This window comes from Corythoichthys intestinalis, chromosome 4 (assembly GCF_030265065.1).
Source record: "Corythoichthys intestinalis isolate RoL2023-P3 chromosome 4, ASM3026506v1, whole genome shotgun sequence".
Classification (NCBI taxonomy): domain Eukaryota; kingdom Metazoa; phylum Chordata; class Actinopteri; order Syngnathiformes; family Syngnathidae; genus Corythoichthys; species Corythoichthys intestinalis.
The window spans coordinates 7,308,945-7,320,781 of NC_080398.1; the positions used below are offsets into that span (position 1 = coordinate 7,308,945).

The following is an 11,837-nucleotide window of genomic DNA, read 5'->3' on the forward strand; positions in this document are numbered from 1 at the left end:
GGCTTCACGGATCAAACACTACTCGGCTAATTTTTGCTCTCAGTTCAGTTCAGATGTGTCGGTTATTTCCATTTTACTCAATTTGTGCTGTTTACATTGCAGTTAAAACGAGCGTTGCTTAAATATTGTTACTATAATATTAGCAGGGTTTCCCCGAGGATTTTTCGAAGCTGTGGCGGTGGGCTGCATCGGAGTCGGAGAGCCTCAGCGTGTAGTGCCGTGGCGAAATTGCAAATTCATGTCGTGACAAATGGGACAGGACTGATGTGATGAAATAGTTGACATCTGAATGAGAATACCTGAACCTTCCTAATCCCTGTCCAGGCTCTGTCAAGCGACGACCACAAACAATCCAGTGAACGGAAGCGGGCGCGGAACGGGTGCAAGACCGAAACATTCCAACACACGTCTCGCACCTTTGGACAGACAGTTTATCCCACACCACGTGACCTTTAACCAGACCCCGGTTATACCAACGAGGGGTCGCGGTCGACGCCACTCCGGATTTCAAGAAGTGAGTACAAAGCAAGTGTCACTTCCCCGAGGCCAGCAGGAAGAGTTAACTGAGATATCAGGACAAATCGGAGCCATGCCGAGCTCCGTAATAGCCCAAGTAGAACCTGAACAGGGTCATAGAACGAATTAACTTTGTCTGTAGATGCACCACTGTACCATTTCACCAGAGAACTCATTTAAATCACCATCTGTGTAAGGGTAAACCATCAGGTATTTCTACCAAGAACGTGGTTACACTCAGACCTGATAAGATCCCATTGCTTTGTCTGCCACTAGAAACCTGGTCCGATCAAGGCTGCTTGCACCAACTGCTTCCTAAGCAGTGTCCTACCTGCCGCAAAAGCAATCGACAACCAAATTGACGAATTTCTCAACGCTGGTAAGTACTGTAAGCTGTGTGTAAACTATAACCCGTCATTAATGAATTAATCTCTAATTTTTAGGGACACTGTAAACCCTGGATAAATTGACAAATTGGATCTTTTATTTATTTATTTAACTCAGCTTAATAAAGCTATACAGTTACTAATTCTACTCAGCTTGTATGGAGGACCAGGAATGCAAAAATGAAATACACAATTAAATAATAATTAGAAGTGTCATTAAGTCTCCTATTTCAATATTTATTTTAGCGTTTATTTCAAAATTTATGTTCTTCACTTTTTATTTATATTTATTTCAACATTTACTTATTCCAGTATACTAGTATATTTATTTATTTGGCAAAATGGGCCTTAAAGATACATTATACTTTCTTTGCATCCGCTCATATGATGAGAAAGACATTGGCGTTGTTGTCACTTTCTTTGTAGTCGAGAAAGATGTGAGCAAAGCAGTTCCTGAAGAAATCTATGGGCTGGAGAGTCACCTCGGGCCTAATATCAGACATGACGCCCAAGGTCTGCTCCGCGCCAAGGATAAGAAAACGGTCACCTCTCTTTTGGTGCAGAGATTGCTTGGCTCAAATGGGTAAAAAACTGCATTTCATTCTTTAAAAACTCCTTTCACTGAGCATGCAAACAATAGTCATTCTAATGACAATATTTACAGAATGCCCGCCTGTGGCATTTTAGTCACGCATGATTTAAGGAAAACAAGGCAACGACCACCGATTGCTCGCTGCTGTGTGCTTGGCATCAAGTTAGGTGGACTTTCATAGAATGCACCCCAACCCATTGGAGCCACACTTATCGTGGCAATCATCCAACGCCTGTCCCAGGACATCAAAAAGGACAAGGATCCCCCACTGAAGTAAGGCCAAGCCACAATACCACAGTACTTGCAGATAATTGGACTTACAGTATTCGTCGTGTTTCTTTTCAAACAAATCCAAATATAGCACGTCAAAGATAGGTCATTTTGAAATTTGGCTAGCCTAATAACATCATTGTGCGAGACATTTTCTCATTTTTTCAGAAGGTACACACATGAACACAAACACGAAAAGTTTTTCCACGTGGTGGGCGATGCGACGACGACCGACCAAAGGCCATAGCGACCTTGGTCCATTTAATTGAAGACTGAACTATAGCGTAACAAGAATGAATGCGGTTTTATACGGCGCCATTGATCTAACCGTTTCAAATATTTCTCTGGCTCCTTTGTGCAGATTTTTGTTCGACACGGTGGCCATACTGAACAAAACGGATCTTGTGGAGCAAGAGAGGAAGCAAATGGTGGAGCGGCTGAAGGAGTCTAGAACCGCCATTTTTGACTTCCTGGAAAACCCACCCGAAGGAATCAAGCTTGCTTTGTTGACACTCAACGTTGAATGCCTCAACGGTTTCATTGGCTGAAATAAAGTAAGACTAGTCAGCACTGCAATGCCCTCAGTTCAATTGGTGCCTCTGTTTTATGTTTCCACTAATTGCTAAAAAAGGGTTGAGGGTTTTAATTAAAAGTGTCCCATTTCAATATGTATTCATTTCAATTTTCATTTGTTCTTCATTTTATTTATTATTTCAATTTATTTCAACATTTACTTATTCCAGTATACTAGTATATTTCAACATTTGGCAAAATGGGCCTTATACATTATCTTTTCTTGATGAGAAAGACATTGGCGTTGTTGTCACTTTCTTTGTAGGCGAGAAAGATGTGAACAAAGCAGTTCCTGAACAAATTTATGGGCTGGAGAGTCACCTTGGGCCTAGTATCACACATGACGCCCAAGGTATGCTCCGCACCAAGGATAAGAAAACAGTCACCTCTCTATTGTTGAAGAGATTGCTTGGCTCAAATGGGTAAAAAACTGCATATGCATTTGATCTAACTCTAACAGTTTCAAATATTTCTCTGGCTCCTTTGTGCAGATTTTTTGTTCAACACAGTGCACATGTTGAACAAAATGGCTCTCCTCGAGGAAGAGAAGAAGCGAATAGCGGAGCAGCTGAAGGAGTCTAAAACCGTCATCGCAGACTTTCAGGAAAATGCACCCGAAGAATCCGATCATTCAACGTTGACACAGATCGTTGGAGGCCTCAACGTTTTCATTGGCTGAAATAAAGTAAGACTAGTCGGCACTGCAATGCCCTCAGTTCAATTGGTGCCTCTGTTTAATGTTTCCACTAATTGCTAAAAACGGTTCAGGGTTTCCCCATCGGATTTTTCGAAGCTGGGGTGGACTTTCATAGAATGTACCCCATTCCATTGGAGCCACCACTTATGGTGGCAATCATCCATCGACTGTCACAGGACATCAAAAAGGACTACGATCCCCCACTGAAGTAAGGCCAAGGCACAATACCACAGCACTGGCAAAAAATTGGACTTACAGTATTCGTCGTGTTTCTTTTCAAACAAATCCAACTATACCACGTCAAAGGTAACAGGTCATTTTGAAATTTGGCTAGCCTAATAACATCATTGTGCGAGACATTTTTTCCAGAAGGTACACACATGAACACAAACACGAAAAGTTTTTCACGTGGTGGGCAATGCGACGACGACCGACCAAAGGCCATAGCGACCTTAGTCCATTTAATTGAAGACTGAACTATAGCGTAACAAGAACGAATACGGTTTTATAGGGCGCCATTGATCCAACCGTTTTAAATATTTCTCTGGCTCCTTTGTGCAGATTTTTGTTCAACACAGTGGACATGTTGAACAAAATGGCTCTCCTCGAGGAAGAGAAGAAGCGAATAGCGGAGCAGCTGAAGGAGTCTAAAACAGTCATCTTAGACTTCCAGGAAAATGCACCCGAAGAATCCGATCATTCAACGTTGACACAGATCATTGGAGGCCTCAACGTTTTCATTGGCTGAAATAAAGTAAGACTAGTTGGCACTGCAATGCCCTCAGTTCAATTGGTGCCCCTGTTTAATGTTTCCACTAATTGCTAAAAACGGATCAGGGTTTCCCCATCGGATTTTTCGAAGCTGGGGTGGACTTTCATAGAATGTACCCCATTCCATTGGAGCCACCACTTATGGTGGCAATCATCCATCGACTGTCACAGGACATCAAAAAGGACTACGATCCCCCACTGAAGTAAGGCCAAGCCACAATAACACAGCACTGGCAAAAAATTGGACTTAAAGTATTCGCCGTGTTTCTTTTCAAACAAATCCAAATATAGCACTTCAAAGATGTCGTTTTGAAATTTGGCTAGCCTAATAACATCGTTGTGCGAGACATTTTCAAATTTTTTCAGAAGGTACGCACACACGAAAAGTTTTTCACATGGCGGCCGATGCGACGACGACCGACCAAAGGCCATACCGACCTCGGTCCATTTAATTGAAAATTTAACTCTAGCGTTACAAAAATTAATGTGGTTTTATACGGTGTTATTGATCTAACCCTTTCAAATATTTCTCTGGCTCCATTTGTGCAGATTTTTGTTCAACACAGTGGACACGTTGAACAGAATGGCTCTCGACGAGGAAGAGAAGAAGCGCATAGCGGAGCAGCTGAAGGAGACTAGAATCGTCATGTCTGACATCAAGGAAAATGCACCCAAAGAAGCCGATCATCCAACGTTGGGAGAGATCATTGAAAAGCTGGGAGGACACTGTCACATGTCAGAAAATGTGCACTTTTATGCCAAAATATTTTGGTTTTTCTTGAACGGCACCTGCCGCTGCTGACGATGTATTCGACATATTTCGCTGTTCCCTGTTGTTGATTGCAAAAACTCAAGTTTTAAGATTTTATTTTAAATTTGGCTCCAGGGATCAAACACTACTCGGCCAATTTTTGCTCTCAGTTCAGTTCAGATGTGTCAGTTATTTCCATTTAGTTCAATTTGCGCCGTTTACATCGCAGTGTAAAACAAGTGTAAAATGTTTTCTCATATTAAAGAGAAGGACCTCTTCCAGGTTTATACACAATGTCCTTGTACTTTTTCAAAATTCGTTTTTCATAGGCCTGTTTCTGTTTTTCTTGAGATCTCAAGATTGCCGTTTTTTGTTTTTTTTAAAGTCTCCATTGAGGATTTTTTTCTTCTCAATGTAAGCATCGTACATGGGCTCGTCGGGTTGTAATATTTAGGAAAGCTGAAATTGAAGTCAAAATGTTTATCTTCTAAACAAGCCATTACAATAGTTTGGAGGGCCTTTTAAAAATCTACTTGCCGGCATGTCAATAGGAACTTTAGAGGGGAAAACTGCCTCCCTCCCATACATCATTAAAAAAGGGGAGAGCTTTGTTGTTGTGCTAATCTTGGATTTTAAGGCAAATAATACTGGCAGGCATGAAAATAAGTCATGGGTTAAAAAGGTGAGAAGGGTGTGGAGGAAGTATATTTCGGTAGGGCTGTGTCAGCAGACTATTTTGACGATTAGTTGACTAATAATTTTTTTTTTTCTTGACCATACTGGAAAAAACTATCATCGCGATTTTTGGGGAGTTTGCAATATTAAAACAAGAAAATTTTCACCAAATAACTTTAGCTCCATTTGGAATAGCTGCAGTGTTAACCAAGAAAAACAGTTTTGGTCGCTCTGTCTAGCAGGAGGGAGAGTGAGACGCTGTACGAGCATGAAGCAGATGTGTTCAAATAAAAACCCGACCCTTTTCACCCGATTCCGATCCTCTGAAAAATGGCGCCATCAGCCCTAATTTATTTAACGCAGTTTAATAAAGGATCTGCACACTTGCTGCGTTTATGAAGTAAAACAAAAGTTGAAATGCGGGAAAAAAAAAAATGCATGTCCTGCGGTGTGACTATTGCACATTGCGGTGGAGATGTTCAAACGATATATTGTGCAGGCTTAGCTGATCGTGCGAAAAAATGGAATGTAAACAGATTCAGAACACTGACTTTGCCTTTCCAACATCATTCAAAACAATTCTTGAAAAAAAAATCTAGCATTATTATTGTATTATGATATTCATTTCCAGTCATCTTTTTTAAAGAGTATCATTTTAAAGCTATTCTTAGTGTAGAATCTGAATTCTTTAGTATTATAGTATTTACATATTGTAGTATTAATCCCACATACTTCAGAATTAACTCCAGAAATCGTTATTTATATGACGAACGTGACGTGCTTTTATTTTGAAATATTCACCGGAAGGACGTTCGCTAAACCACTAACAACTTTACACTCCGCAAAAAGCACTTTTCGTCATTGCTTGTGGTGTCACCATTTTTTTCTCCCCATTTTTTCGTTTGCAAATGCCGTTAAGCGGCAATTTTTCATGTTTGAAGTGTCACCTTTTAACCGCAAGTTTGCGTTTTGGAGAACACTGCCAATGTTTTATAGCAGGCTAAAGTAGGTCGTCTTTTGTTCCTCATTAGTGTCAATGTAGCAATGCTAACGTTTACAGTGTTTAATATATAGATGTGTTTCCCTATTTTGTATGTGTGAACTGTAATTCTACGGCGTGTTGATAACCAATCAACATCTGTGAAATGAACTCATATGTCATCTACACGCATGCGGTGATAGAACGCAGCCTTGAAAATGACCGCCCGCATTTTTATTTACCTTGCGATAAATAGACTCATTGCATATCGTGACAGGCTTAGCAACTTCAATAAAACATGTCGCTAGTTAGTTAGATGGACTTACGACCCCCCCCCCCCCCCCCCCAAAAAAAAATGTTCTCCTCGGAGCTACACAATTCACGTAGGTCTTTTTGACTTCAAAACAGCAAATTTCGCCCAAAGGTGAGTGATTTTCATGCCTGATTGGATCCAAGAGCACATCCCAGTTGTCCTGACGGTCGTTTACCAATTTTGTAAGAGCTCTACGAAGTAGAAGGGTACAATTAGATATACATTTTAGAACACCCCAAAAAAAAAAAAAAAAACTTGCCGATTTATGTTGCTATCAGTCCTCTCATCCAGCCCATTCATCTGAGGAGGATATGCAGGTGTAACTTCTTTCAATGCCCAGGAAGGCACAAAGGTTATCGTTGAGCTGAAAACTTTGTAAATAAATCCAATTTAAAAAACGGAAAACAAGAATGCCAAAATACCACTGTGAAACATTTCATGCATTCAGATACCTCATTGACAAATTCTCTTCCTTGGTCGGACAGGATTCTTTGGGGGCAGCCTTGTCTATAAACAATTGAGCAGATCCGTTGTGCCACTTCTGATGGCGTTTTGGTTTTGTAAGGCCTCAACCCACTTAGACAAATAATCGGTGCCAGTCAGAATGTACTTAAGCCATCCTTGGTTTTTGGGAGAGGCCCAGTCAGGTCTATCCCAACAAACTCCCAAACAACAGACATCTGTGAAAGGCAAATCCAATGTTTAACTTATTTCTTGCAGCATGTTTTATCTTTGAAGTTTTTCACTTCATCTGGGTAGATGGCTCCCACCTTGATATGAACAGAACACATAAAAACTAGGGCTGTCAAAATTATCGCGTTAACAGGCGGTAATTAATTTTTTAAATTAATCACGTTAAAATATTTTACGTAATTAACGCACATGCCCCGCTCAAACAGATTAAAATGACAGTTTTGTCACTCTCTGGCACTTGGGTGCGACTGATTTTATAGGCTTCAGCACCCATGAGCATTGTGTAAGTAATTATTGGCATCAACAATGGCGGGCTACTAGTTTATATTTTGATTGAAAATATTACAAATTTTATTAAAACGAAAACATTGAGGGGTTTTAATATAAAACTTCTATAACTTGTACTAACATTTATCTTTTAAGAACGACAAGTCTTTCTATCCATGGATCGCTTGAACAGAATGTTAACAATAGTAATGCCATCTTGTTGATTTATTGTTATAATAAATACAGTACTTATATAACGTTTGTTGAATGTATATATCCATCTTGTGTCTTATCTTTCCATTCCAACGATAATTTACAGAAAAATATGGCATATTTTATAGATGGTTTGAATTGCGATTAATTACGATTAATTTTTAAGTTGTAATTAACTCGATTAAAAATTTTAATTGTTTGACACCCCTAATAAAAACCTAATTTTCACACATGTTCAGATATTAAATACATGCATGAAGTTGGACAAAGCGGCTTCCAATTTTTCACGCATGTAATAAAAACCAGAAATATATTTATTTATTTGATTACACAACATCACTATAAAAATATACCTTAATGCTTTGTAAAGATTTACCAGTCCTCTGGCATCGCTCGCATTCGGAGACCTTAAAACAAATCGTAATAGGAAACAGGTCAGGTTAATAAGGTCTGAAATAGCCGACCAACATTACTTAGTGACAAAATGCAGAAATAAAACATCACATACCCAGCTGTCAATGTCCACTGTCATGCCACGCCAATAATATCTGGAGCACATTGAGACTGTTTTTTTGAAGCCGATTGTACTTCATTGAACAGTGATTGTACTTCTGTTCGGGACTGGATCACCCTTCTCCCAAAGAAGAGCCGTCCTTCTACAATGAGCATTGAGTGATCACATATAAATACACATAAATAACAATTACATAACTATATATATATATATATATATATATATATATATATATATGTATATAAAATAGGGCTGCACGTTAATCCATTTTTGATACCGATATCGATAACTTCCTGCTCCTCAAAACCGATGCCGATATCGATAACCGATAATATATAATTTTTTAAATGTTAACCTGAGTTTTTGAACACCTGGAGGTTTAAAAAATAAAACTAGTGGTGGTTTCAACATAGATTTGCCTTTGATCTCACCAGATTTTTCATAATGACATGAACAAAACAGTGCATTTCACTTACTGGTGCACGATAATTATTGGTCCGATAACTATCGGTCCGATAATAGGAATTATGACGTCATCCCGATAAATCCAATAATATTATTAAAAGGAACGATATTATGTATTGTGCTGGCTTTACAGTTTACAGTGACTTTACACACTAGTATAGGAAAGCAGTTGACCATTTGCGGGACATTGCTCCCACCTGCTGGTCAGAATAATCCGTTGCATCTATTTTTTGTCACAGTAGTTTTGTTCACATGACAAGCTCATTCACATACACATTGCGGTGTCTAGCTGTCGCATTGACAATCGTGAATGCTTTCTGTTACGTTTCCGCCTCGGAAATATGTCTGTAAGTATTTTATGTTTACTGTAACATATTGATGTGCACCATATGTTTACTTCTGTGGTGAAGGGTCATATGTACAGAACCTAAGTTGTTGTGTTATAGAAGCCAGCCAATCCTTTAGTAGCTCAAGCTAGTGTGCTATGCTATACATATAATAGTTGTGTATATAAATGTATTGTGCAGTTTGTTGTAAATTGAGTATTGAATGTGTATTTTTCTGTTGTACTTTCACATTATTAAGACGAGTGTCTTCCCATAAAAGCAAGAAAAGACCAAGCCTTGTGGTTTATGGAAGTGCATTCATTTTTAGCTGGCTGTCGGGCAGTGCAGAAGTGAAACGCACCGTTTTGTTCATGTCATTATGAAAAATCTGCTGTGATCAAAGGCAAATCTATGTTGAATCCACCACTAGTTTTTTTTTTTTTTTTTTTTTTAAACCTCCAGGTGTTCAAAAACTCAGGTTATACATTTTAAAAAATATATATTTATTATCGGTTATCGATATCGGTATCGGCTTTGAGGAGCAGGAAGTTAGCGATATCGGTTTCAAAAAATGGATACCCTAGTTTCACTTTTGCATTGCCTAACAGCCAGCTAAAAATAAATGCACTTCCATAAACCACAAGGCTTGGTCTTTTCCTGCTTTTATGGGAAGACACTCAATATTGTGAAAGTACAACAGAAAAATGCACATATTCAATACGCAATATACAACAAACTGTACAATACACTTATATACACAACTATTATACGTATAGCATAGCACACTAGCTTGAGCTACTAAAGCATTCGCTGGCTTCTATAACACAACAACTTATTAAGTTCTGTACATATGACCCTTCACCACAGAAGTAAACATATGTTGCAAATCCATATGTTATAGTCAACATAAAATACTTAGACATATTTCCGAGGCGGAAACGTAACAGAAAGCATTCTCGATTGTCAATGCTACCGCTAGACACCGCAATGTGTATGTGAATGAGCTTGTAATGTGAACCAAACTACTGTAGCAAAAAATAGATGCAGCAAATTAGCAGGTGGGAGCAATGCAAATGTCATAATTCCTATTATCGGACCGATAATTATCCTGCACCAGTTATATAAAATAATAAATAACAACAACACCACAAATACTTTGCCTTCTCACCTTTCAGTTTGAACTTCTGCACATATCTTCTTGAAGCACATTTCTGAGATTTAGTAAAACCATTAGGGAATTCACCCCTAGACATGAAATTGAAAATCTCCTGGAACCTCTTCTCCATATTGTTCACCAACTGTAAAACACATGCACAGAAAGACAACTTTGAAAAAGGACTTCCAAATACTTTGATACACTCCCAAAAAGAATGATTAGCAGTTTAGCTTTTTTGAAAATTTTAATTATTTTTATTCATAGGACTTAGCTTTCTCAAAATATAATGGCATAATTGGGTCACTAGCAATTCTTGCAGTCAGACATCTGGGCATTATTGGCGTCACCAGCCACAACAAAGCGTTGCCGTATTGAAAGTGGGGCAAAACACGAGTCACAAGCAGTTGCTCTGTTGCGCATTGGAGTACAAACGCGTTCAACTTTTGTCTTATTTGCGGTCTTTTTTTTCATTGGAATGACTAAAAGTTGCCGTGTTGCGGGTTGTAACACAAGAAAGAGTTCGGAGTCGCATTTGAAGTTCTTCATTCTTCCCCTTGAGAAGAAAAGGACAAGCAATTGGGTGAAAGCAATCAAGCGAGGAACAGTAAAAGAAGACGGTTCCGTGGACCAGGCACATTTACGTTTGTAGCCAACATTTTATTACTGGTGAGTAAAGTTTAATCGTTTTTTTCCCCCGCCCCAATTAGCTGCTAGGATTCAATAGACTAGGCAGTGGTTATTATTACCGTAACCAACAACTCGCAAAGAGTTATTTTTCTTTTGCCGTGAACTGCTCCGATCGGTCAATCGGTATATTATTGGCCTGGTGGGAATTGGTTATTTTGCCGTGACGTGTTCACGGCTAAATAACGCTTGGAGGCGAAATACCGGTTACGCCAGAAATAATCACTCCGTATATACTACCAGTTTTCTTAGTTCCACACAGAACATTTTCCATGTAATTGATACAGGTCAACTTACTGAGTGACTTTATGAGGTAGTTGTAGATGTTTCCGAACTTCACTGCAGGCCATTCCTTTGGATTGTTTATCCAGCTATCAGCTACGACTTTGTATGGGCAGATTTGCAGGCCAATACACGCTAATTTTAAGTCGTATCGCCTCCTCGCGTCTGTCGGCAGTGACTCGTGATAATAGTAAGCCATGTTTAAGACGTTTTTATGAAAAAAGACGCAAAAAACACCTGAAATTCATGTTTAGCTGTGCGTGCCCCTTCTCAAAATGGCGACACGTTGCTAAACGAGATGACGTCATCGTTACATAACGCCGACTTCCTCTATTTGTAGATAGGGTTAATTTCTGTATGATTTCAAGCACGAAACTCCATTAAAACCCAGGTGACCCAAATTTTTAATGCCTATATCATAAAATTTTAACTTCTATACGCTGTTAACCCGCTATAATGTAAAAAAAAAAAAAAAAAAATCTCTCTCTTGAACAATAACCGAATCGCCATTAAAACCTCGGCGACCCACGTGTTTACTGCTCATCATGCGACGTTAGCTTCATTACGCTTTTGTCTTGCAATAGCATCAATATTCCAATTCAGTCTTGCGTTCATATGTATTTGCTTACAGAGGTTAGCGGAGAAAAGACACTATAAAATGAATATACTTTAGAAATATTACTCACTTCCAACGAGAAAAATAGAAGCAACGAA

The 11,837-nt window shown here is 38.9% G+C and overlaps 2 long non-coding RNA genes across 2 annotated transcripts; one reads left to right on the forward strand and one right to left on the reverse strand.

The window, feature by feature from the left end:
- The first annotated feature begins 1,155 nt into the window (after positions 1-1,155).
- On the forward strand, positions 1,156-5,666 carry LOC130915250 (uncharacterized). The gene is made up of 9 exons (XR_009063071.1): positions 1,156-1,485; positions 1,567-1,767; positions 2,126-2,318; positions 2,603-2,689; positions 2,829-3,022; positions 3,106-3,242; positions 3,596-3,788; positions 3,872-4,008; positions 4,355-5,666. It is a non-coding gene; the product is annotated as an uncharacterized LOC130915250 (long non-coding RNA).
- Positions 5,667-6,782: 1,116 nt separating this feature from the next.
- On the reverse strand, positions 6,783-11,421 carry LOC130915079 (uncharacterized). Its single transcript, XR_009063052.1, has 6 exons — positions 11,139-11,421; positions 10,170-10,299; positions 8,205-8,352; positions 8,050-8,103; positions 6,976-7,203; positions 6,783-6,894 (listed from the first exon to the last, which is right to left on the reverse strand). It is a non-coding gene; the product is annotated as an uncharacterized LOC130915079 (long non-coding RNA).
- Between the last annotated feature and the right edge of the window lie 416 nt (positions 11,422-11,837).